Below are 26,337 nucleotides of genomic sequence, written 5' to 3'. Positions count from 1 at the left end.
GTACAGAGATTCACCAGTCAGATAGAGACATCGGAACCTGGCCTTCAGGAGGCCAAAGGCCCTCTCAATAATCCTCCTTGTTCGCCCATGCGCCTCATTGTAAGGTTCCTCTGCCCCTGTCCTGGCATTCCTCACTGGGGTAGGTAGCCATGAGAGGTGGGGTAACCAGAGTCACCTGCAAATATCGAGGGACAACTGTTAGACACACACTAATCCTTAGGGACAACCCCATACCCAGACACCTACTTATAATGTGTGGGGACCTTGGGCTCACCTATTAACCACACCCAGTGCCTCTGGATTTGGCCCATCACATAAGGGATGCGCTATTCCTTAGGATATAGGCATCATTCACTGAGCCAGGATATTTGCAATTCACATGGGAAATGTACTAGTCCTCCAAACACACCATTTGCACATTCATTGAATGATAGCTTTTTCTATTCCTATAAACCTGTTCATTTCTGCAGGGGTACAAATGCCACATGTGTACCATCAATGGCACCAATGATGTTGGGAATATGTCCCAGGTCGTAGAAGTCAGCTTTCACTGTGGACAAATCCTCCACCTGGGGGAAGACGATGTAGCTGCGCATGTGTTTTAGCAGGGCAGAAAACACTCTGGTCAACACGTTGGAGAACATTGGCTGAGACATCCCTGATGCCATGGCCACTGTTGTTTGAAAGGACCCACTTGCTAGGAAATGGAGCACTGACAGGACCTGCACTAGAGGGGGTATTCCTGTGGGCTGGCAGATAGCTGACATCAGGTCTGGCTCCAACTGGGCACAGAGTTCTTGGATTGTGGCATGATCAAGTCTGTATTTGATGATAATGTGTCTGTCCTCCATTGTTGACAGGTCCACCAGGGGTCTGTACACCGGAGGATGCCGCCATCTCATCATCTGCCTAAGCGGTTGTAGCCTATGGAGGAGAACGGTGAGCAGAAGGTCATTTACCACATAGATAGCACAACTGTGTTTGAATTAATGTCACAGAAGGAGTGTTTGAAATTGATAGTCAGTATATGTGCCAATATGTGCTGTGATGCAGTTAGGTGCCATGCCATGTGCCCCCCTGAAATGGCGGCTGCCTGATCTGTGAGGAGGGACAAGGTGAAATGAGATAACTGCGCTGGCATTGTACTGCGTCACGGTAGGCGGTCGATGACCTCTGCGCAACTCTGCATTGGTTATCATTGGGCCCTATGGGTCCCAGGAGGCAATGGCGATGTACGCCGGCGGTGACGGTACGCACCGCCGAAGACGTCACCACCATTTTCTACCTATTCACTCACTTGCTACCTGACCATCAACAGGAGAAGACCTACACCGCAAGTGCTGCTGTGACCTGAATTTGGAAGCGACAATGGCTAGAGTGTCTGGGGAAAGGGCCCCTGCCTTCACTGCGGAGGAGTTAGAGAAACTGGTGGATGGGGTCCTCCCCCAGTACACGTTACTCTACGGTCGTCCAGACAAACAGGTGAGTACACTGTGAGCATGATGTGTGGGCAATGCCTGTTTTGAGTGGCGTGGATGGAAGCCACATGTTGGGGCGTGCTATGGCGTCCTGGCCTGAATGCTGCATGAGAGGTGGTCACTGTATGTGCATGAGGGCATGGGTGGGAACTGGTGGGCAATGAGTATGATGGTCCGGACAGGTGAGTAATTACATTTTCCCCTGTCTTTTCCCTCTATGTCAGCGCCCACCAGAAAAAGGGTATTTGGAGTGCCATCACCAAGGAGGTGCGGACCCTGGGGTCTATCATAGGCGGAACACCCAATGCCGCAAGAGATGGGAGGACCTGCGCCACTGGACCAAGAAGACGGCGGAGGCCCAGCTGGGGCTGGCCTCCCAACGTGGAAGGGGTGCCTGTCGCACCATGACCCCCCTGAGATTCCGCATCCTTGCGGTGGCGGAGTTGGATGGGCGCTTGAGGGCATCACAGCAGCCACAAGGGGATGAGGACAGTTTCATAAAGCTGACTTTGTGTGTTTTTGGAACTAGCTGGGCGGGGGGTGTGGGCTGTGGGTGCCCCTAGGCCAGGGCGATCATTGCAGGTATAAGTTCCTAGTTTGCAGGCTCTGAAGCACCCGTACCCCAATGGTACACGTGGCCAACTCCTACTGGGCAGGGTCCTGTGGGTGTCATGTGTGCAGATGCTGGCGTTAGGCATTGTACCCCATGGGCTGGTGACTACCTTAGTGAGTGGTTGGGCATGGCTTAGTGCATAGGGCAGCTCAGTGTGTGTTGTGTATACCAACGGTAGTGGTGTTGCTGGCATTGACCATGTGTATTCTCTGTCTAACCCCCCTTATTGTTCTGTCACCCTGTCCTTATGAGCATTAGCATCATCTGGCAGAGGAGCAGAGGCACCGGTGACGGAGGGAGCTGCATCCCACATGGCCCATGAGGGCGAATCCACTGAGGGTGAAGGCACCAGTGGGATGGAGGGCGAGGGGAGTTCCATGACGGGGACAGGAGGGGATACCAGTGACAGCGACTCCTCCTCCGATGGAAGCTCCCTTCTGGTGGAGGACACCTCTGTGCCCACCCCAGCAACGGGTACAGCTGCCATCCCCCCTACCAGCACCGCCCTCCCAGCAGCCCAGCAGCATGTTTCCCGTGCCTGCTCACCCAGGGGGGTGGGCATCTCCTTCGCCCCAGGCACCTCAGGCCCTGCCCAGTCAGCCCTGCTGCCCTCAGTGAGGAGGCTATTGACCTCCTGAGATCCCTCACTGTTGGACAGTCAACCATTCTGAATGCCATCCAGTGTGTCTAGAGGCATTTGCAACAAACAAATGCATACCTGGAGAGCATTCATTCTGGCATGGCGGCCCAACAGAGAGCATTTCAGGCTCTGGCCTCAGCACAGATGGCAGCCATTGTCCCTGCGTCCAGCCTCCCCCCTCCTACTTGCACTACCCAGACCCAATCCCCTCTACCTCACCCTATCTCAAGCACACCTTCAGACCAGCATGCACACACATCAACACACAAAAGTGGCTCAGGAAAACATAAGCACCACACATCATCACACAGGCACTCACACAAGCACCTTACCCATGCACACATACCAACATCCACTTCCTCCACTGTGTCCCCCTCCTCTTCGTCCACCTCCCTCCCAGTAGCGTCTCCACTCACACCTGCATACACTACATCATCAGCCACTGCCTCCCTCACCAGCACGTCCAGCACAACTCACCACTCATGAGCAATCACCACCCCCACACCCATGCACACGTCCCCTGTGTCCTCTTCCAGTGTGTCTGTGAGCCCTCCTCCCAAAGTACACAAATGCAGGCACACACCCACTCAACAGCCATCCAATTAACAACAGCCTTCAGCCCATGCACCTTCACCCAAACTCAGCAGACGTACACCTCCTACAACCACTACCAATTCCTTCACTCCCACACCCCCTCCATCTTCCCGTCCCAGTGTGTCAAAAAAACTTTGCCTGGTTAATGTTGACCTCTTCCCTACGGCTCTCACCGCCCGTCCTTCCCCTAGGGCCAGGATGTCTAGATCCCAGGCCAGCACCGCAGCACCAAGTCGGTGTCCGCGGTGGTTCCTGCAAGTCCGAGAGGATCGAATGGGGCACCCGTCAGGGCTGGCAGTGTGCCACCGACCGATGCTAAAGACCACCAGATTCCGCCACCTGCCATGGTTAAGAAGGGGCCGTCATGCAGCACAGCCAAGACGCACCACCCACCCAGCAAGGCCTCATCCAAAACAAAAGAGGACAGTGCCAAGGTCCCAGCAGCGTCTGCCAAGGTGGGGAAGGGACACAAAAGCAAGGGCATGTCACTTCAAGGCTCGGAGCCTCCAGGTGAGGGACTGGTGACCACCATTTGTCCTGACAGTCCAGCAACCTCTACCACGGTAAGCACCACCGCAATGACCGCCACCTGCACCGCCACCTACCCTGCCATCTGCACCGCCCCCTGCACCGCCGCTTCCACAACAACAGTCACCAGCTTCATCCCCAGTGGGCAACCGTCCGAGGCTGCTTGAGACCGGCTGTTGTCTCCCTCCACTATGGCAAGCACCTGCACCACAGGCAGCACCGGCAGCATCTCCGCCGCAGACACCGCTGCAGGCACCGTCACGTGCACCGCCATATGCACCGCCACATGCCCAGCCGGTGCCACTACATCGGAGATCAGCAGCATTCCCAGTGGGCAGCCGTCCAAGGCTGCAGGAGACGTCCTGGACCCTGAACACACCACTTGAGGCACCACCACCAGCACTGGCACTACCAGCAGTTTGTAGCCTAAGTCGCAGTAGGATGGAGTGTGGCTCTGTCTCCATGGAGTATCATGCTACCTGTTCCCTGCACATGCCGTGTCTCAGACACCCAGTTGAGGGAATGTGAAGTGCCACATCCCAGGTGCAGCATCAATGGGCACAATGCCCCCTCCAGAACCAGTGGAGAAATGCATCCACTCAATTAATCCTTGGCAGGATGAAGCAGACTGGGCACAAGGCCCCCTCCAGAACCAGTGGAGAGATGCATCCACTCACCCAATCCTTGGCAGGATGAAGCAGACTGGGCACAAGGCCCCCAGAATAAGTGGAGAGATGCATCCACTCACCCAATCCTTGGCAGGAGGAAGCAGACTGGGCACAAGGCCCCCTCCAGAACCAGTGGAACATGTCACCCACTTGAGAGACTGTGGCTTTGCACTCCCCAGGACCAAGCAGGGGGCAAACCACCCACTTGAGAGACTTGAGAGACTTGAGAGACTGTGGCTTTGCACTCCCCAGGACCAAGCAGTAGTCAAACCAGCCACTTGAGAGACTTAAGAGACTGTTGCTTTGCCCTCCCCAGGACCAAGCAGTGGGCAAACCACCCACTTGAGAGACTTGTGAGACTGTGGCTTTGCACTCCCCAGGACATCGCTGTGGGCATGTTGCCCCCCTCAAGGAGCAGTGGCGTAGTACCACCTTCCGGCTGAGGTGCCCCCCTTCCTCCTGAGGTATCTGTGATTTTTCGACCTGATGCCTCAGCAGTGTTCCCTCCGTTTTGAGGCATGAGTCAAGTGTGAGCTTCGCCCATTATTTTTTGGCCCACTGGTCCACGGACATTTACAATGGACAGTGTACGGCCCTCTTTCATATTGTACATATTTGTAGAAACTGTTGTTTTCAATCATTCTTCCAGGGGGTTACAGGGTATATCTGTAATGTTGTTGGATGCGTTAGTGTATATGGTGTTGTGGGTGAGGGTGGGGGTTGGGAGTGTTGTGTATTGCTTGTTGCATGTGTGTGTCACTCTCTTTTTCCTCCCCACCTCCCCTGTGTGCTAGGTGCAGTACTCACTGTTGTAGTCGCCGCGGCCTTCTTGCAAATTCCTGGTGTATTAGCTGATACACCAGCATGGGGAGGACCTGCAGTTCGGGCTCCATGGTGTCCTGGTTCTTCATTGAGTGTCGAAAGGTGAGTGGTTCCCCTTCAGTGTACTGTTTCTGCCATGCTTTTGATGTCATTGGTACCGCCCCGGAAAAGCTGGCGGATTGGCCTCTCATAATACAGTGGGGGGTACATTGTCTTCCGCCTGTCTGTTCGCGGTGACCGCTGCAGTGTTTGTTGCTACCACCCTGGCGGTCGGAGTGTTAAAGTGTCTGTCAATGATGGCGGTTTCTGCCGTGGTCGTGATCCCATTTTTGTTGTCCACCAGCTTGTTGGCGGTATCACTGCCGCTTTATCTCCGACCGCCAGGGTTGTAATGAGGGCCTCTTTGTGTACTTGACACCTAGGGATAACCCAGATCACTAGTTTGGCTTTTGCTCAATTTCAAAACCATTTTAAGACCTGGACAAAGTGGACAATTGCCTTGCACAACCTTGCAAGGGGTCTGGCCCCTGCTCACCTTTCACAAGCACGAACAGTGGACTATTGCACCAGAAGAGTTTGCCAGGGTGGATGGGTGTTGCTTGTTCTACCACTTGACAGTGCCTCTTCTATTTCTCTCCTGTGTGCAGAGACAACACCCCAAGTACCCAATACCTTCCGATAGTCTTGGTGGACCCATCTTGTCTGATTTTAGGAAATTTTCCCACCTTGTTCTCTTCCTTATTTATCCAGTTCCGAGCAACAACCCTTTGAATCACTTGCCGTGGATCTCCCATTTTATCTCAATTTCATCCTCCTCTTTTATTATCTTTGATTGGTAGTCCGGGCTCTCATTTCTGAGATAAATATAGAGTCCCAGACATACACTCTAGAGCTGCGAGACTACAGACAAGTTGTGGGTACCTCACGTCCTGACATTAGGTGTGAGACTGTCACACACACCATCTGCCCTGCCTCTATACATTTTTTTTAGGTTGAAAGTCTGTGGGCGGTTGGGGTAAGCCAGATGTTTTAGGTCAATGTTTTTAAGCTAGCATAAGGTTAATTACTGTAATGTTTCCCAAACTGTTTGCCAGGGGATTTAAAATGTTCAGAAACATAATCAAAATGTTGCTGTTAATGTTGCATTACACGTGTTGCATTGAGAACTTCCCCATCCGTGAACAAGGCTACGGCTGAAACGCGTTGGGAGGAAGTCTTTTCGTGTTATTGCTAATATATTTTTGCAACTATTTGAAGGTGTCTTGACTTTTCCTTTAAATGGGATAAGGAAATATTGGATGTATATATATATATATATATATATATATCCCAGCAAAATGGTCTAAAAAGTGGAGCATTCTGACTGCTGGTGCCAGCATAGGGTTAAGACCACGACCCTCACAAAATATTCCAAAGAAAACGTGCTGCCCCCTGGAGGCTTTAATTTGGCAAATTCTGTTTACTCACAGAGCAGCATTACAAACACCACAATGCATTTCAACTTTCCATCTTTCTCAAGTGGTTTCAGTTTGTAGGCAAATATTGTACTCATTAACATGCCTTTTATCATCTCAGAGGCCTTCTTGGAATCATAGTACAAGATACCTCTTTTCAGAGTCCTTACTCAGCTGTGGCTAATTAACCATACATCATTCTTTTGCTTATTTAACTAACATTCAAACTTATGAGGGTAAATAACATTGTCTCTGTTTTATTTGCTCAGTGCATTTAATTTTCTGCCTGTACTTTTAAAGGAGACACTCTCATAAAGTTGATTTTATCAGCAGAACATGTGTTAAAATATATCAGTGAAGTTTCCACAGCAAACACAGATTCAGAATGAATCTACCCAGTCCATTTTAGCTCTGTTGTGTGTAACAATTGAATATTTATTGCACTGCCACTGGGCCCCTTCCTCGCTGAATAAGTATTCAGTTCAGGGCTGCATAGGTATTTGCGAGCATGTATTTACAAGACCTCTACTCATCAAAAGCCTTGACAAGGATGTCCCATTAGTTGCAGGATGGAGCAAGGCGCATTTGAAGTTCAGTATATGAATCCATCTTCAAGTGTAGTGTACACACACAGGAAATTTATATTTCCTCGCCACCTGTGTAAATTAATCATGTTTCCATTTCACAAAACTGAGTGCTTCCACTTTATTTGAAATCCCAGCAAAATGGTCTATAAAAGTGGAGCACTCTGACTGCCGGTGCCAGCATAGGGTTAAGACCACGACCCTCGCAAAATATTCCAAACAAAAGGTGCTTCACTCCTGGAGTTTTTAATTTGGAAATTTTCCGTCTTTCTCAAGTGGTTTCAGTTTGTATGCACACATTGTTCTCATTAACATGCCTTTTATCATCTTAGAGGCATTTTGGGAATTATAGTACAAGTTGCCTCCTTTCAGAGTCCTTACTCGGCTGTGGCTAATTAACCATACATCCTCCATACACACACATATATATATCTATATATATATATATATATATATATATATATATATATATATATATATATATTTGGGGGTTTTTTTTCACTGAAAAAAACAAAGGTTACAGGGACATTATAGTTAGGTTCTGAATTTACTCGTACAAAACCATAGACATTCAGCAGTTATAGTTAGCGTTCTTTAAAGTAACTATAACCCACGCCCTTGCCGTGCACAGTTTTCTTATCAATAATGTTATTGCAAAAGTTGCAGTGATATCAAAGATGCCATACAAGATATCACCAAAGACATAATGGGGGTCATTCTGACCCTGGCGGTCGGTGATAAAGCGGCGGCCAACCCGCCAAAAGGCCGGCGGTCAAAAAAATGCAATTCTGACCCTGGCGGGAACCGCCAACACAGCCCGCCGCATTAACACTCCGACCGCCACGGCGGAACAAACAAACAGCGCGGCGGTCACCGCCAACAGCCAGGCGGCAGACAATGTACCGCCCACCCTATCACGACCCACCAATCCGCCACCTTTTCCGGGGCGGGAGCCCCGCCGATAAAAACACGGCGGAAACAGACATTTTCAATGGAAAACGCTCACCTCGAGACACTCCACGCGGAATCCGGACAGCATGGAACCCGAATTGAACATCATACCTGCTCTCGTCTACCTGCTCATCTACCACGAGTACGAACTCCGGCGCAGACGTCAACGGTGAGTACTGCACCTACGACACACGGGAGGGGGGAGGAAGAAAGGTTATGGGCATACACATATGCGACCCCCCCACCCCCCCAATATGTACACACCAATGCAGAGCAGGAAGTCACAGTGACACCACACAAAGCCCCTTTAAAAATACAATGACACAACCAAATTTGGAATAAATTTTCATGTACAAAAAAAGCACCTGGAAATAATTGAGCAACCGTGAAAAATATTTACAAAAACCAAAAAGATATACACAACAGTGTATCACTGAAGTAACAAGTCCTGCACATCCTACGAATCTAACATGTCCGTGGGCCAAGGTTCTGCGAAACAAGGGCAAAGCCCACACACGAGACCTGAGTCCTTTGGAGAGAACACTGCAGGGGCATCCGATGTCAAAACTACAGGCACCTCAGGGGGAAGGGAAGGGGGGGCCACCACAGCCACATGAGTCCACGACGCCAGATCCACGAGGAGCCACCATGCCCACTGTACCATCCTGGGGAGTGCAAAGCCACAGTCTCTCAAGTCTCTACAGTGGGTGGATTGCCCACTGTGCCATCCTGGGGAGTGCAAAGCCACAGTCTCTCAAGTCTCTGCAGTGGGTGGGTTGCCCACTGGACCATCCTGGGGAGTGCAAAGCCACAGTCTCTCAATGTCTCTACAGTGGGTGGGTTGCCCACTGGACCATCCTGGGGAGTGCAAAGCCACAGTCTCTCAAGTCTCTACAGTGGGTGGATTGCCCACTGTGCCATCCTGGGGAGTGCAAAGCCACAGTCTCTCAGGTGGATTACAGAGTCCACTGGTCAAGGAGGAGGCATGGTGGGCACAGTGAACCATAAACAGTGCCTGAGACGGCGGGACCCAGCGCAGCGGTGCATGACATGGCGATGTCCAGCGGAGCGGTGCTTGAGACGGCGGGGCCCAGCGGAGCGGTGCTTGAGACGGCGGGGCCCAGCGGAGCGGTGCTTGAGACGGCGGGGCCCAGCGGAGCGGTGCTTGACAGGAAGGGCCCAGCGGAGCGGTGCTTGACAGGAAGGGCCCAGCGGAGCGGTGCTTGACAGGAAGGGCCCAGCCGAGCGGTGCTTGACAGGAAGGGCCCAGCGGAGCGGTGCTTGAGACGGCGGGGCCCAGCGGAGCGGTGCTTGACAGGAAGGGCCCAGCGGAGCGGTGCTTGAGACGGCGGGGCCCTGTTCAGCGGTACCTGTCTTCACGGCGGGCCCTGTTCAGCGGTACCTGTCTTCACGGCGGGGCCCTGTTCAGCAGTACCTGTCTTCACGGCGGGGCCCTGTTCAGCGGTGCTCTTCTGCACGGCGGGGCCCTGTTCAGCGGTACCTGTCTTCATGGCGGGGCCCTGTTCAGCGGTACCTGTCTTCACGGCGGGGCCCTGTTCAGCGGTACCTGTCTTCACGGCGGGGCCCTGTTCAGCGGTACCTGTCTTCACGGCGGGGCCCTGTTGAGCGGTACCTGTCTTCACGGCGGGGCCCTGTTCAGCGGTACCTGTCTTCACGGCGGGGCCCTGTTCAGCGGTGCTCTTCTGCACGGCGGGGCCCTGTTCAGCGGTGCTCTTCTGCACGGCGGGGCCCTGTTCAGCGGTACCTGTCTTCACAGCGGGGCCCTGTTCAGTGGTACCTGTCTTCACGGCGGGGCCCTGTTCAGCGGTACCTGTCTTCACGGCGGGGCCCTGTTCAGCGGTACCTGTCTTCACGGCGGGGCCCTGTTCAGCGGTACCTGTCTTCACGGCGGGGCCCTGTTCAGCGGTACCTGTCTTCACGGCGGGGCCCTGTTCAGCGGTGCTCTTCTGCACGGCGGGGCCCTGTTCAGCGGTGCTCTTCTGCACGGCGGGGCCCTGTTCAGCGGTCCCTGTCTTCACGGCGGGGCCCTGTTCAGCGGTACCTGTCTTCACGGCGGGGCCCTGTTCAGCGGTGCTCTTCTGCACGGCGGGGCCCTGTTCAGCGGTGCTCTTCTGCACGGCGGGGCCCTGTTCAGCGGTGCTCTTCTGCACGGCGGGGCCCTGTTCAGCGGTACCTGTCTTCACGGCGGGGCCCTGTTCAGCGGTGCTCTTCTGCACGGTGGGGCCCTGTTCAGCGGTGCTCTTCTGCACGGCGGGGCCCTGTTCAGCGGTACCTGTCTTCACGGCGGGGCCCTGTTCAGCGGTACCTGTCTTCACGGCGGGGCCCTGTTCAGCGGTACCTGTCTTCACGGCGGGGCCCTGTTCAGCGGTACCTGTCTTCACGGCGGGTCCCTGTTCAGCGGTGCTCTTCTGCACGGCGGGGCCCTGTTCAGCGGTGCTCTTCTGCACGGCGGGGCCCTGTTCAGCGGTACCTGTCTTCACGGCGGGGCCCTGTTCAGCGGTGCTCTTCTGCACGGCGGGGCCCTGTTCAGCGGTGCTCTTCTGCACGGCTGGGCCCTGTTCAGCGGTACCTGTCTTCACGGCGGGGCCCTGTTCAGCGGTACCTGTCTTCACGGCTGGGCCCTGTTCAGCGGTGCTCTTCTGCACGGCGGGGCCCTGTTCAGCGGTGCTCTTCTGCACGGCGAGGCCCTGTTCAGCGGTGCTCTTCTGCACGGCGGGGCCCTGTTCAGCGGTACCTGTCTTCACGGCGGGGCCCTGTTCAGCGGTACCTGTCTTCACGGCGGGGCCCTGTTCAGCGGTACCTGTCTTCACGGCGGGGCCCTGTTCAGCGGTACCTGTCTTCACGGCGGGGCCCTTTTCAGCGGTGCTCTTCTGCACGGCGGGGCCCTGTTCAGCGGTGCTCTTCTGCACAGCGGGGCCCTGTTCAGCGGTACCTGTCTTCACGGCGGGGCCCTGTTCAGCGGTACCTGTCTTCACGGCGGGGCCCTGTTCAGCGGTGCTCTTCTGCACGGCGGGGCCCTGTTCAGCGGTGCTCTTCTGCACGGCGGGGCCCTGTTCAGCGGTGCTCTTCTGCACGGCGGGGCCCTGTTCAGCGGTACCTGTCTTCATGGCGGGGCCCTGTTCAGCGGTACCTGTCTTCACGGCGGGGCCCTGTTCAGCGGTGCTCTTCTGCACGGCGGGGCCCTGTTCAGCGGTGCTCTTCTGCACTGCGGGGCCCTGTTCAGCGGTGCTCTTCTGCACAGCGGGGCCCTGTTCAGCGGTACCTGTCTTCACGGCGGGGCCCTGTTCAGCGGTACCTGTCTTCACGGCGGGGCCCTGTTCAGCGGTACCTGTCTTCACGGCGGGGCCCTGTTCAGCGGTACCTGTCTTCACGGCGGGGCCCTGTTCAGCGGTACCTGTCTTCACGGCGGGGCCCTGTTCAGCGGTACCTGTCTTCACGGCGGGGCCCTGTTCAGCGGTGCTCTTCTGCACGGCGGGGCCCTGTTCAGCGGTGCTCTTCTGCACGGCGGGGCCCTGTTCAGCGGTACCTGTCTTCACGGCGGGGCCCTGTTCAGCGGTACCTGTCTTCACGGCGGGGCCCTGTTCAGCGGTGCTCTTCTGCACGGCGGGGCCCTGTTCAGCGGTGCTTTTCTGCACGGCGGGGCCCTGTTCAGCGGTGCTCTTCTGCACGGCTGGGCCCTGTTCAGCGGTACCTGTCTTCACGGCGGGGCCCTGTTCAGCGGTACCTGTCTTCACGGCGGGGCCCTGTTCAGCGGTGCTCTTCTGCACGGCGGGGCCCTGTTCAGCGGTGCTCTTCTGCACTGCGGGGCCCTGTTCAGCGGTACCTGTCTTCACGGCGGGGCCCTGTTCAGCGGTACCTGTCTTCACGGCGGGGCCCTGTTCAGCGGTGCTCTTCTGCACGGCGGGGCCCTGTTCAGCGGTGCTCTTCTGCACGGCGGGGCCCTGTTCAGAGGTGCTCTTCTGCACGGCGGGGCCCTGTTCAGCGGTACCTGTCTTCACGGCGGGGCCCTGTTCAGCGGTACCTGTCTTCACAGCGGGGCCCTGTTCAGCGGTACCTGTCTTCACGGCGGGGCCCTGTTCAGCGGTACCTGTCTTCACGGCCGGGCCCTGTTCAGCGGTACCTGTCTTCACGGCGGGGCCCTGTTCAGCGGTGCTCTTTTGCACGGCGGGGCCCTGTTCAGTGGTACCTGTCTTCACGGCGGGGCCCTGTTCAGCGGTACCTTTCTTCACGGCGGGGCCCTGTTCAGCGGTGCTCTTCTGCACGGCGGGGCCCTGTTCAGCGGTGCTCTTCTGCACGGCGGGGCCCTGTTCAGTGGTGCTCTTCTGCACGGTGGGGCCCTGTTCAGCGGTACCTGTCTTCACGGCGGGGCCCTGTTCAGCGGTACCTGTCTTCACGGCGGGGCCCTGTTCAGCGGTGCTCTTCTGCACGGCGGGGCCCTGTTCAGCGGTACCTGTCTTCACGGCGGGGCCCTGTTCAGCGGTACCTGTCTTCACGGCGGGGCCCTGTTCAGCGGTGCTCTTCTGCACGGCGGGGCCCTGTTCAGCGGTACCTGTCTTCACGGCGGGGCCCTGTTCAGCGGTACCTGTCTTCCCGGCGGGGCCCTGTTCAGCGGTGCTCTTCTGCACGGCGGGGCCCTGTTCAGCGGTGCTCTTCTGCACGGCGGGGCCCTGTTCAGCGGTACCTGTCTTCATGGCGGGGCCCTGTTCAGCGGTACCTGTCTTCACGGCGGGGCCCTGTTCAGCGGTGCTCTTCTGCACGGCGGGGCCCTGTTCAGCGGTGCTCTTCTGCACGGCGGGGCCCTGTTCAGCGGTGCTCTTCTGCACAGCGGGGCCCTGTTCAGCGGTACCTGTCTTCACGGCGGGGCCCTGTTCAGCGGTACCTGTCTTCACGGCGGGGCCCTGTTCAGCGGTACCTGTCTTCACGGCGGGGCCCTGTTCAGCGGTACCTGTCTTCACGGCGGGGCCCTGTTCAGCAGTACCTGTCTTCACGGCGGGGCCCTGTTCAGCGGTACCTGTCTTCACGGCGGGGCCCTGTTCAGCGGTGCTCTTCTGCACGGCGGGGCCCTGTTCAGCGGTGCTCTTCTGCACGGCGGGGCCCTGTTCAGCGGTACCTGTCTTCACGGCGGGGCCCTGTTCAGCGGTACCTGTCTTCACGGCGGGGCCCTGTTCAGCGGTGCTCTTCTGCACGGCGGGGCCCTGTTCAGCGGTGCTCTTCTGCACGGCGGGCACTGTTCAGCGGTGCTCTTCTGCACGGCTGGGCCCTGTTCAGCGGTACCTGTCTTCACGGTGGGGCCCTGTTCAGCGGTACCTGTCTTCACGGCGGGGCCCTGTTCAGCGGTGCTCTTCTGCACGGCGGGGCCCTGTTCAGCGGTGCTCTTCTGCACGGCGGGGCCCTGTTCAGCGGTACCTGTCTTCACGGCGGGGCCCTGTTCAGCGGTGCTCTTCTGCACGGCGGGGCCCTGTTCAGCGGTGCTCTTCTGCACGGCGGGGCCCTGTTCAGCGGTACCTGTCTTCACGGCGGGGCCCTGTTCAGCGGTACCTGTCTTCACGGCGGGGCCCTGTTCAGCGGTACCTGTCTTCACGGCGGGGCCCTGTTCAGCGGTACCTGTCTTCACGGCCGGGCCCTGTTCAGCGGTACCTGTCTTCACGGCGGGGCCCTGTTCAGCGGTGCTCTTCTGCACGGCGGGGCCCTGTTCAGCGGTGCTCTTCTGCACGGCGGGGCCCTGTTCAGCGGTACCTTTCTTCACGGCGGGGCCCTGTTCAGCGGTGCTCTTCTGCACGGCGGGGCCCTGTTCAGCGGTGCTCTTCTGCACGGCGGGGCCCTGTTCAGTGGTGCTCTTCTGCACGGTGGGGCCCTGTTCAGCGGTACCTGTCTTCACGGCGGGGCCCTGTTCAGCGGTACCTGTCTTCACGGCGGGGCCCTGTTCAGCGGTGCTCTTCTGCACGGCGGGGCCCTGTTCAGCGGTACCTGTCTTCACGGCGGGGCCCTGTTCAGCGGTACCTGTCTTCACGGCGGGGCCCTGTTCAGCGGTGCTCTTCTGCACGGCGGGGCCCTGTTCAGCGGTACCTGTCTTCACGGCGGGGCCCTGTTCAGCGGTACCTGTCTTCACGGCGGGGCCCTGTTCAGCGGTGCTCTTCTGCACGGCGGGGCCCTGTTCAGCGGTGCTCTTCTGCACGGCGGGGCCCTGTTCAGCGGTACCTGTCTTCATGGCGGGGCCCTGTTCAGCGGTACCTGTCTTCACGGCGGGGCCCTGTTCAGCGGTGCTCTTCTGCACGGCGGGGCCCTGTTCAGCGGTGCTCTTCTGCACGGCGGGGCCCTGTTCAGCGGTGCTCTTCTGCACAGCGGGGCCCTGTTCAGCGGTACCTGTCTTCACGGCGGGGCCCTGTTCAGCGGTACCTGTCTTCACGGCGGGGCCCTGTTCAGCGGTACCTGTCTTCACGGCGGGGCCCTGTTCAGCGGTACCTGTCTTCACGGCGGGGCCCTGTTCAGCAGTACCTGTCTTCACGGCGGGGCCCTGTTCAGCGGTACCTGTCTTCACGGCGGGGCCCTGTTCAGCGGTGCTCTTCTGCACGGCGGGGCCCTGTTCAGCGGTGCTCTTCTGCACGGCGGGGCCCTGTTCAGCGGTACCTGTCTTCACGGCGGGGCCCTGTTCAGCGGTACCTGTCTTCACGGCGGGGCCCTGTTCAGCGGTGCTCTTCTGCACGGCGGGGCCCTGTTCAGCGGTGCTCTTCTGCACGGCGGGGCCCTGTTCAGCGGTGCTCTTCTGTACGGCTGGGCCCTGTTCAGCGGTACCTGTCTTCACGGCGGGGCCCTGTTCAGCGGTACCTGTCTTCACGGCGGGGCCCTGTTCAGCAGTGCTCTTCTGCACGGCGGGGCCCTGTTCAGCGGTGCTCTTCTGCACGGCGGGGCCCTGTTCAGCGGTACCTGTCTTCACGGCGGGGCCCTGTTCAGCGGTACCTGTCTTCACGGCGGGGCCCTGTTCAGCGGTGCTCTTCTGCACGGCGGGGCCCTGTTCAGCGGTGCTCTTCTGCACGGCGGGGCCCTGTTCAGCGGTACCTGTCTTCACGGCGGGGCCCTGTTCAGCGGTACCTGTCTTCACGGCGGGGCCCTGTTCAGCGGTACCTGTCTTCACGGCGGGGCCCTGTTCAGCGGTACCTGTCTTCACGGCCGGGCCCTGTTCAGCGGTACCTGTCTTCACGGCGGGGCCCTGTTCAGCGGTGCTCTTCTGCACGGCGGGGCCCTGTTCAGCGGTGCTCTTCTGCACGGCGGGGCCCTGTTCAGCGGTACCTGTCTTCACCGCGGGGCCCTGTTCAGCGGTACCTGTCTTCACGGCGGGGCCCTGTTCAACGGTGCTCTTCTGCACGGCGGGGCCCTGTTCAGCGGTGCTCTTCTGCACGGCGGGGCCCTGTTCAGCGGTGCTCTTCTGCACGGTGGGGCCCTGTTCAGCGGTACCTGTCTTCACGGCGGGGCCCTGTTCAGCGGTACCTGTCTTCACGGCGGGGCCCTGTTCAGCGGTGCTCTTCTGCACGGCGGGGCCCTGTTCAGCGGTGCTCTTCTGCACGGCGGGGCCCTGTTCAGCGGTACCTGTCTTCACGGCGGGGCCCTGTTCAGCATTACCTGTCTTCACGGCGGGGCCCTGTTCAGCGGTGCTCTTCTGCACGGCGGGGCCCTGTTCAGCGGTGCTCTTCTGCACGGCGGGGCCCTGTTCAGCGGTGCTCTTCTGCACGGCGGGCCCTGTTCAGCGGTACCTGTCTTCACCGCGGGGCCCTGTTCAGCGGTACCTGTCTTCACGGCGGGGCCCTGTTCAACGGTGCTCTTCTGCACGGCGGGGCCCTGTTCAGCGGTGCTCTTCTGCACGGCGGGGCCCTGTTCAGCGGTGCTCTTCTGCACGGTGGGGCCCTGTTCAGCGATACCTGTCTTCAGGGCGGGGCCCTGTTCAGCGGTACCTGTCTTCACGGCGGGGCCCTGTTCAGCGGTGCTCTTCTGCACGGCGGGGCCCTGTTCAGCGGTGCTCTTCTGCACGGCGGGGCCCTGTTCAGCGGTACCTGTCTTCACGGCGGGGCCCTGTTCAGCATTACCTGTCTTCACGGCGGGGCCCTGTTCAGCGGTGCTCTTCTGCACGGCGGGGCCCTGTTCAGCGGTGCTCTTGCAGTATGTCAAGGGAGTCATACCTGGCCTGGACACCCTACTCACTCGCCCTCCATCCGTGCTGTGTCAGGCCCCTTCGGGGAGTGAGTCCTGGGCCCTTTGGTGTCGTCCCTTGCAGCCGGGATGGGGCTTGTGGGGCCCTCCTGCTCCGCGCTCCTGGTGGTTGTCCTCTCCGCCCTGCTGTCCTGCTCCTTAGATGGGGCTCTCGGGCCCTTGCCTCCCCTGGCTGCTGTGGCCGGTGAAGTGGCCGGAGTCACCTCCTTGGGGGCAGCCGTCTCTGTCCGCTCACGGCGGCCCTTCAATTTCCGGGTCCTCTTGCCCGGGGGGGGGCTGGCTGTCCCCTTGCTGCTCACCGAAGTGTTACTGCCGCCAAAGGGTGGACTCCACATGCCATGCACCACTTGCACTGTAGTAGTTGGGCTGGTGGTGGCTGAGGTGCCCTTGGGACTTTTCCCAGTTGGAGGGGGTGGGTCGGGGGAGGGAAAGAGGTCAAAACTGGAGAGGTAATTTTTCTTGGGACCAAGGTAAGGGGTAGGAGTAGTGGTGAGAGAAGTGGAGGAAGAGGATGTGGTTGTATGAGAGCCAGGTGTGCTGTCCTTGGGTGCAGGTGACTGGGACGTAGGCTGTGGTGAGGTGGTTGGCTGTTGTTTGGGTGTCTGCCTGCGTTTATGTGTCTTGGAAGAGGGGGTGACAGACACAGTGGGAGAGGACACAGGGGACGTGTAAATGCCAGTGGGGGTGGTGACTGCAGGTGTGCGGACTGTAGTGGAGGGTTTGCTGGTGGTGGAAGAACTGGCTGATGTTGGGGTGCATGCAGGTGTGAGTGTAGACGTCACAGGGAGGGAGGAGGGAGACAAGGAGGACGGGGACACAGAGGTGGTAGTGACTGTTGATATGTCTGCATCTGTGTGTTGCTTGGGTGAATGCTTGTGTTTTCTGTGGTGCTTATGTTTGGATGAGCTGGCCTTGGGTGTTGAGGTGTGTGCAGGCTGGTCTGACGGTGTGGATGGGATAGGTTGAGGTACAGGAGACAGAGAAAGGGTGGAGGCAGATAGAAGAGGGAGACTGGAGACAGGGACAATGGCTGCCGTCAGTGCTGAGGCCAGAGCAGTGAACGCTCGTTGATGGGCAGCCTGACCCGAATGAATGCCCTCCAGGTAGGCATTGCTCCGATGCACCTCCCTTTCCACCCCCTGGATGGCATTCAGAAGGGTAGTCTGCCCAACAATGAGCGTCCTCACCAGGTCAATGAGCTCCGCACTGAGGGCAGCAGGGGTAACAGAGGCAGGGGCTGAGGTGCCTGGGGCGAAGGAGACGCGCGCCTTCCTGGCCGAGCGGCCACGGAGCGAAGACTGAGGGGCTGCTGGGAGGGCGGTGCTGGTGCGCTGGGTGGCGGCTGTACCTGTTGTTGCGGGGGGCACAGATGGTGCCGCCTCCGCTAGGGAGCTCCCAAACGAGGACGTGTCCGTTTAGCTGGTGTCTCCACCGGCCCCCGTTGTGGTGCTCCCCTCGCCCTCCGGATCACTGGTGCCCTCGGTGTCTGTGTCAGTGCCCACCGGGGCCTGGTGACCTGCAGCTCCCTCCTGCTCCGACGCCAAATCTCCTCCGCCTGATGATGCTAAAACACAAGAAGACAAAGATTTAGGGTGGGGGGAGAAATTAAACAAAGTTGAGTGCATGCCTTAGCAATACCCTTTGCGGAGAGGACAGACACAGGTGCCTCGTGCACTAAGTCGCGAACTTGGGGTACACTACTCAGTACTTCTGACTAGGCAAACAGGTCTAGGGACAACACACGCGCACATGTGTGATGCTGGAGAATGGGTAGCTGCACTTGGCACCTTACAGAGGTGGGGGGCGGGGGCACAGGGCCATGCCTAAGGGAGCGGACTACACTACAGAGAGCGCCCGGGCCTAATGTCACCCACAGCCCTCCTCCCCCACCCAGACGCCTCCAATGCGCATACAGATAGGAGAATGTGCGGATACTCACCCCCTTGTGTCTGCTGTGCTGTCCTCAAGCGCCCATCCAAATTAGGGTAGGCCACCGCCAGGATCCGGGACATCAGGGGGGTCATGGTGCGACTGGCACCCCTCCTAGGTCGGGAGGCCATCCCCAGCAGTGTTTCTGCGGTCTTCCTCGTTCCGCGGCGGATGTCCTCCCACCTCTTGCGGCAGTGGGTGCCCCGTCTGTTGTGGACCCCCAAGTTCCGGTCTTCCTCGGCGATGGCACGCCAAATATCGATTTTCTGGTGGGCGCTCACCTGTTTGACATGTACAGGGTGGGAAAGAGAAACCGTCACATATCTGCATGTTTGGAGTACATGCCCCCCCCTCCCCAACCTTGTCATGGTTCCCATTCTCTCATCTGTCGTGCGTTGCACTCCCCATTCCCTCCACACCCCACCAACTTACATCCCCCCCCTCCACACAGGCATAACCCATTCAATGTGCACTGAGTGTACTCACCTGTTGGTCTGGAGGACCGTAGAGTTGCGCATACTGGGGGAGGACCCCGTCCACGAGCTTCTCCAACTCTTCTGAACTGAAGGCGGGGGCCCTTTCACCAGTAGCAGCAGCCATTGTCACTTCCAGACCGAGTTCACAGCAGCACTTGCAGTATAGGTCCTCTCCTGTGGATGATCAGGTCTCGAATGATTGAGCAGATAGAAAATGGCGGTCACGCCCGCGGCGGTGCGTACCGCGGCGGTGCGTCCCGCGACCGCCGGCGCACATCGTCATTGGCTCCTGAAACCCATAGGCTTCAATGTTAACCAATGCGTCTTCTCACAGCGGTCTTCGACCGCCTACCGCCAAGGTGTGCCCCGCCAGCGCAGTGACCTCACATCCCATTGTCCCACTTCACAGGTCAGGCATCGGCCATTTCAAGGGCCCACATGGCTTAATTTCTAATGCGTCACACAGGCCTAGGCCTTGCAATGGCACACATACAAACATATCAAACCATACATTTACCTGTACTGTGCAAGCTGTGTTGTACGTACCTGTGAGTGGATTGACTCTGTACTCCATATTCTCCTTCCTAGGCACCGTCCGCTGGGACTAGCGATGAGAAGGAGGAATCCTCGCGTGTACCGGCCGCTGGTGGACCTGTCCACAATGGAAGAACGCAACATAATACTACGATACCGACTTGACCGAGCCTCCATCCATGAACTGTGTGCCCAGCTGGAGCCAGCCCTGATGTCCCCCATCCGCCAACCCACAGGAATTCCCCCTCTAGTGCAGGTTCTGTCTGTCCTCCATTTCTTTGCAACTGGCTCATTCCAGACAACAGTGGCCATGTCATCTGGGATGTCTCAGCCTATGTTTTCCAAGATCTTATCCAGAGTGTTGTCTGCCCTGATGAAACTCATGCGGAGCTACATCATTTTCCCAGAGGAGGGTGATTTGCCTACAGTGAAAGCTGATTTCTATGCCCTTGGACACATCCCCAACATCATTGGTGCAATTGATGGGACCCATGTGGCTTTAGTCCCCCCAAATGACGATGAACAGGTGTACAGGAACAGGAAGAATTACCATTCAATGAATATCCAGGTGGTCTGTTTGGCTGACCAGTACATCTCCCATGTAAATGCCAAGTTCCCAGGGTCAGTGCATGACGCGTATGTTATGCGAAATAGCAGCATTCCCTATGTGATGGAACAGCTACAGAGACAGCGTGTGTGGCTAATAGGTGACTCTGGTTACCCCAACCTGCCGTGGCTATTGACCCCAGTGAGGAATCCCAGGACCAGGGCAGAGGAACGGTACAATGAGGCCCATGGGCGTACTAGGAGGGTGATTGAGCGAACCTTTGGGCTCCTGAAGGCCAGGTTTAGGTGCCTGCATATGACAGGTGGATCCCTAATGTACTCACCAAAGAAGGTGTGCCATATCATCGTGGCGTGCTGTATGCTCCACAACCTGGCTTTGCGACGCCAGGTGCCTTTCCTGCAGGAGGATGGTCCAGATGGTGGTGTTGTAGAAGCCGTGGAGCCTGTGGAGAGTGAAGAGGAGGAAGACTCTGAGGACGACACAGACAATAGGGACAGAGTGATACAACAGTATTTCCAGTAACACACAGGTAAGAATCACCCACGCCATTTCACAATTGCTTATAGCCTCCTGCATCTGTACTTTCTGTAGTTCCCCACAGATGTTTTTCATTAATTTTTGCCTTTCCCTTCTCTTCTCAGTGCTGTCTGACTCAGTACCTGACTTCTGCTTGGTTCGCCCATGAAATACAGCGTATTGACATTGGTATGTTGTCATGACTAATTGACAGAACAGAAATCGAACAGTAATATGTAATACACTTGTTAATAATACAGCATGACTCAAAACAGATTTGTGTGCAAAATGTGATTTATTTACAATGCTAGATATCGGTACATGTGATTCTAAGGGTGATGGGTGGGGGTGGAGGAATATCCATGGCAGAGTCCAGTTCTCAGTCTCACAGGTGCATTGTCCTTTTGCCTGTGGAAGGATGGAGCATAGGCAGTTCATGGTTGGACAGGGTGGCAATGTGGGACAGTGGGAAGACTTGAGGGGGTATGTCCTGCTGGCGGGGGTCTTGACATCCTACTCTGTCTTTTTTTTTGGTATCAGGCTCCTCTTACGGGGTGGTTGTTCTTCAGCAGGAGGTGGGGTTCTGGGGGGCTGTCGAGGTGTTGAGACCTCCTGTCCACTAGCGCCGGTGGAGGTGGTAGGCTGTTCCTGGTCCGGGCTAGTGACAGGGGCCCTGTGTGGTGCACCATGGTCCCGCAACGCGTCCTCTATCCTGTGGAGGGCCAGGACGATGGTCCCCATTGCGGTCCCGATGATTCTCAGCTCCTCCCTGAACCCCATGTAGCGTTCCTCCTGCTGTGCCTGGATCTCAGTGAACCTGGCCAGTACCGTCGCCATCGTTTCTTGGGAGTGGTGGTATGCCCCCATGATGGTGGTGAGGACCTCTTGGAGAGTGGGTTCCCTGGGCCTCTCCTCCCCCCCCTGTCGCACAGCAGCCCTCCGAGCTGCCCGGTTTCCCCCGGCCTCTGTCCCCTGGACGTTGTGCCCGCTACCACTGCCCCCAGGTCCCTGTTGTTGTTGGGGTGTTGGGTTAGCCTGGGTGCCCTGTAGTGGCAGACACACCGCTGATTGAGCTGTCCTAGAGACAGAGGCATGGGCCCGCTGGGTGGGAGCTGTGCTGGTGTTGGCAGAGGGGGTCGGGTCTGGTGTGGCCTGTGGCTGCCTGAGGGGAACCGAATGCCCAGAGGTCCCGATGGTCCGGGCTGGTCATCAGGTTCACTGTCGACAGAGCTGCTATCCTCAGTGTGGGCCTGTTCCGGTGGTGGGATGGACACTTCTGGACCCTCCTGGCTGGTGTGTTGTCGTTCGGGTCCTGCATGGGGTAAGAGAGTTTGGTTATTGTTTCTGTGTGTACAATAGCGTGCGTGTTATGGGTGCCCTTGTCCCCCAGTGCAGGCATTCCCTTGAGGGAGGTGTTGTGAGGGTAGTTAGTGGGGGGGGGGGTTAGTGCAGTGGTCATGCTTAGGTGATGGGTGCCCATGATTTGTGTTGGCATGCAGGAGTTGGTGTTGGGATGGGTGGGTTGTGCTGGTGAGACATTGTCAGGGAGGATGTGTGCTGGGGGGTTGGGGGTGAGGGTGGGGGTGTGGGTTGGCATGCTGGTGGGGTGGGGGGGATATAGTAGTTGAGATTGGACTTACCAGAGTCCATTCCTCCGGCTACTCCTGCGAGGCCCTGAGGATGCAGGATGTTCAAGACGTCTTGCTCCCACGATGTGAATTCGGGAGGGGTGGGTGGGGGTCCGCCGCCAGTCTTCTGGACCGCGATGTTGTGCCTGGAGACCATCGATCGGACCTTCCCCCGTAGGTCGTTCCATCTTTTGCGTATGTCCTCCCTATTCCTGGGATGCTGTCCCACCGCGTTGACCCTGTCCACGATCCGCTGCCATAGCTCCGCCTTCCTAGCTATACTGGTGTGCTGCACCTGCGAGCCGAAGAGCTGGGGTTCCACTCTTAGGATTTCCTCCACCATGACCCGGAGTTCTTGGTCCGAAAAGCGTGGGTGCCTTTGGGGTGCCATGGGGTGGTGTCGGTGAGGTGTGGGGTGGTGTATGTGATGATGAGTATGTTGGTGAGTGGTGCTTTGTGCTACTATGTGGTGTGTGTGATGGTGTAGTGTGCCTCAGTGTGTCTTGCTTTGGATTGTCTGCTGTGTCTCTCTCTCCTTCTCTCAGTAATTATGGTCGCAGGGGTTTGTGGGTGATGTGGGTGTGTGTTTTATAGTTGGTTGATTGTGTGGGAGTGGTGTGTGTATGTGTATCAGGTGTGTGTATTTCAAATTGTCCAATGTGGCTGTGTTTTGGTGATGTGTGTGTATTCTGACCGCCGCGGTGTGTAGCGCCAATGGAATACCGCGTTTGAATGACCGCCGTGTGGATTCGTGGGTCGTAATGGCATGGGCGTATTTCTGTTGGCGTGACGGTGGAGGTTTGGTCATCTCCAGTTTCTCGCTGCCCGCTGATGTGGCGGTCTGCAGTGGAGGACGGAATTTTGGAGGTTTGGCCGTTGTGGGTCAGAATGACCGTGGCGGTTAACCGCGGCGGTGTTATGGCGGTCTTCTGACCGGCGGTAAGGGCCTTTTACCGCCGAGGTCAGAATGACCCCCAATATGTGGAGTAATTAGCTGTGTATGGCGAAGGCGCGAGTTATAGTTACCTTAGGAAGCAAGTTATAGTTACTTGAAAGAATGCTAATTGTAACTGCTGAATTTCTATGGTTTTGTACAAATAAATTCAGAACCTAACTATAATGACCCTATAACCTTTGTTTTTTTCAGTGAATTTCTATGTTTTTTTTATATAAAGTAAAGTAATTTTAATTACTATATGTTATTCCAACACAGACATGCATGGCCTTCGGCCGTGCGTGGCAGGGGTTGGTCACAAGGCCTGGTCTTGCAGCCAGACCTTGCAGCCAAGCCCCTGTAACCACCCAAAGCCACACCACGCATGGCCTTTGGGCGTGTGCAGTGCAGGTTAGACACAGGGCCTGTCTCTGTCAGTGGATGTGTGAGTGGGTGCAAAAGTGGGTGTATGAGTCTATGACTGAGTCTGAATGAGTGCATGAGTGTCTGAGTGGATGTGTGAGTGGGCACATGAGACTCTAAGTACATGTATGAGTGAATGAAATAGTGTATGAATGAGTCTGTGTTTTTTCTTTCAAATGGTTCCATAATAGCGAACATTTTGCAAATAAACCATGGAAATTAATGAAAATTTGTGAATTTTTCACAAATATCACATGCTGTGACGCAAAATTAAATTAAACCTATAATTTGCCCCTAAAACACTCCTATATCACACCGCTGGGGTCAGGGTACCTTCACCCTGACCCCTTATGCCACTTTCAATTTCAGTTTTCACCTCCCAGGGACATGTCCCATGTCCTGTGAAATAAAATGGCGTTCGCAACTTTCTAATCAGGTTGTGGTCAGCGAATTGCATTGCTTCTTTTCGCATGCTTATTCACGTAATTGCATTAATCGGGGCCAGAGATATACAAATTTATTTGTCCTTAAATATTTCCTAAACTACTGCATGGATTTACACCAAATAACAAAAAGCATAATGTGGGTACCAGCAGCCTGCTTTCTGCCAAATTTGATCTAATTCAGTCCAGTGGTTCGGGCTGTAGACGTGTTGACATGTCCCAAGGGAATTAACATGGGAAACGCAATGTTTTTTGAGCCCCCTTTCTCACTGTCCCTTGCTTGACGGCTCACCCCCAAACTTCCTGTGTGCCACAAGAATCACTAGGCCACTTTTTTTGTGGAAACTTTCGTGAAGATTCGTCAAACGGTGATAAAGATATGGGCAAGTGAAAAACACGCTTTTTGTATGGAAACTTGGTCCTAACTGTAACTACCCATCTATTTATCTCTCTCTATATATATATATATATCTATATATATATATATCTATATATCTATATATATATTAAAATATTGGCGTCACTGCCTTCTCCTCATCCACAATTCCTTCCCTTCAGCAGTACGCCGTAGTGCTGTACTTCCAAATGGGCTGTGGGAGAGAAACAGCAGCACAACCAGATGTATCGAGAAAGTGTTTCCACCACAAAGATTTTGTATTTTCATTTAAAAAGATTTTTAAAAGTGTGCATTAACTGGTATGAAATTATAACACATTTTGGCACACAAGCCTTCTACTGACCACCATGTACATTAGTGAAAATGATTTTTAAAAAAACAATCAGGTCACATGACCATCTGAAACCATTGAAACAGAAGAGTTACTTAATTTCCACTTGCAGCAAGTAAACTTAATTATTTAGGCTGCATAGGTCAATGAATACAGATTGCACATCCAAATCATAATTCATTATTTAGGTGGAGAGAAGCCATCAATATGCTTATTTAGTAGTTCCACATGCAATTTTCAAGAAACAATCAATGCATTGTAATCAGTGTTTCCACCATTAATCCTATTGATCTGTTGTGACCCATACCACAAGATATCACATAAATCGTATCACAGACAGTTACAGAGAAGCATTCAAAATATGTTTTTCCTTCTAAATCTTACTCTACCTGATGTTATCATTCTTCATCGTTTTAAGCTGTTGTGACCCACATGACAAAGGCCCTCATTACGAGTTTGGCGGTCTCCGGGCAATACAGCCATGCAGAGTGCCGCCACCATACCGGCAGTGGTGGCGGTAAAGTGACTGCCATATTACGAGTCCCAAAACACAAACCACCTAAATACAGACACAAAACCAACTCCACCAGGTCAACCCGCGGTGAAAGAGTAACTGATTAACCGCCAGCCCTGCCACCCCAGCACCTCTCAGACCGCCATATTATGAGGCAACCTCCAGCAGAGCGGAACATGAGCGGTGGAAAACGTTGGTGGTTCACACCGCGGCGGAACAAAAAATTACATCGGAAAGTACCCAACACCACATTGGCCAGTTCAAATAACCTACACCTGATAACCATACACACCACGGTCACCTGATCATGCCACCATATAACACCCCCTAAACAATCTCTTACCTCAGAACCGAGCAGCCACAGCCAAACCCGAGAATAAGCATACCCCAAACACAGCTAACAAACATCACATTGCACACATTGCACAATTTAAAACTGCAGCCCACCAGTACACACAGTCAAACACCCCATATCACCACACACGTACTTCACATACGCATCCCCCAGCATGTCACGCCAGAAGCACCACGGTTCATCAACAATGTGTTGCAGTTCATGGTAGATGAGATAATCAGAGTAGAGCCACAGCTCATGAAAGTCCAGGTACAACAAACATCAATAGCCAAAAAGACGGAGATATGGTAGAGGATCGTCGACAGGGTCAACGCAGTCGGAACATACCCATGCACAAGGGAGGACATCAGAAAGAGATGGGAAGGTCCGTTCCATGGCGTCCAGGCAGAGGATAGCCCCCACCTCTTCCCTTCCAGCTGACAACCTGGGAGGAGATGGTCCTGGACTACATGCATCCCTAGGGCCTGACTGGTATCAGCGGAGGGCTTGACTCTTGTAAGTCAGCAACACCCCACAAGCACCAACCACCCATGCCCAGCATTCCTCCCCAACACTCTCCAAGCCAATGCAACCTACCCCACTGACCCTGTCCCAAACACCCCACGCCCTTCCTTTGTATGCCACACCACCCCACTCCCACCATCCTCACTCACACACCCCAAAGGCACCTGTGTCAAGCACAATGTGGAAGAACCACAGCTCCCACAATCCAATCCAATGTCTGCAGTGCAGCA

This window comes from Pleurodeles waltl, chromosome 9 (assembly GCF_031143425.1).
Source record: "Pleurodeles waltl isolate 20211129_DDA chromosome 9, aPleWal1.hap1.20221129, whole genome shotgun sequence".
NCBI lineage: Eukaryota > Metazoa > Chordata > Amphibia > Caudata > Salamandridae > Pleurodeles > Pleurodeles waltl.
Note: the sequence above shows the minus strand (reverse complement) of the source record.